The sequence below is a fragment of the Calidris pugnax genome, unplaced genomic scaffold, assembly GCF_001431845.1.
Source record: "Calidris pugnax isolate Ruff unplaced genomic scaffold, ASM143184v1 scaffold102, whole genome shotgun sequence".
In the NCBI taxonomy this organism is placed as follows: domain Eukaryota; kingdom Metazoa; phylum Chordata; class Aves; order Charadriiformes; family Scolopacidae; genus Calidris; species Calidris pugnax.
The window spans coordinates 4,992,432-4,992,881 of record NW_015090846.1 but is presented as its reverse complement, the minus strand read 5'-3'; the positions used below and the strand labels follow the sequence as shown (position 1 = coordinate 4,992,881).

At 74.9% G+C, this 450-nt stretch overlaps 1 protein-coding gene across 1 annotated transcript in view; it reads right to left on the bottom strand.

Moving 5' to 3' along the window:
• LOC106888459 (carboxyl-terminal PDZ ligand of neuronal nitric oxide synthase protein-like) overlaps positions 1-450 on the bottom strand; it is a 36,635-nt gene that overhangs the window by 5,093 nt on the left and 31,092 nt on the right. The window lies entirely within an intron of this gene.

Here is a 450-nt window from a genome sequence, read left to right as displayed (position 1 = left end):
CTGGTCCCCATGACTGTGAGGGGCGCCGAGATGCTCTGAGGGGGTGATGCTGGGGGTACCCCAGCACCGAAACCACCCCGGTGCGGGGGCCGCTGCGCTCACCCGGCTGCCGGTGTTGCTCCCGGGCTTCCAGCACCGTCAGCTGCCGCACCAGCAGCGAGACGTGCTGCAGCAGGTCTCGGTTGGTCAGGAGCAGCTGCCGCACCCGGGCCTGCGCTTCGATCCGCGCCGCCGTCTCGGCCGCCAGTTGGTCCTTCAGCAGCTGCACCTGCGGGGGCGATGCGGGGACGGGACGGGGCGATGCGGGGACGGGACCGCGCATCCCCGGGATCAGCGGCGGCGGCGGCGGCCCTCGAGCGCCCTCTGGCGGCCCCGCCGCGGCTCCCACCCCACCGGTACCCCCCCTCCACCGGTACCCCCCCACTGAACTGGTCCAGCTGCGGGCGGGGG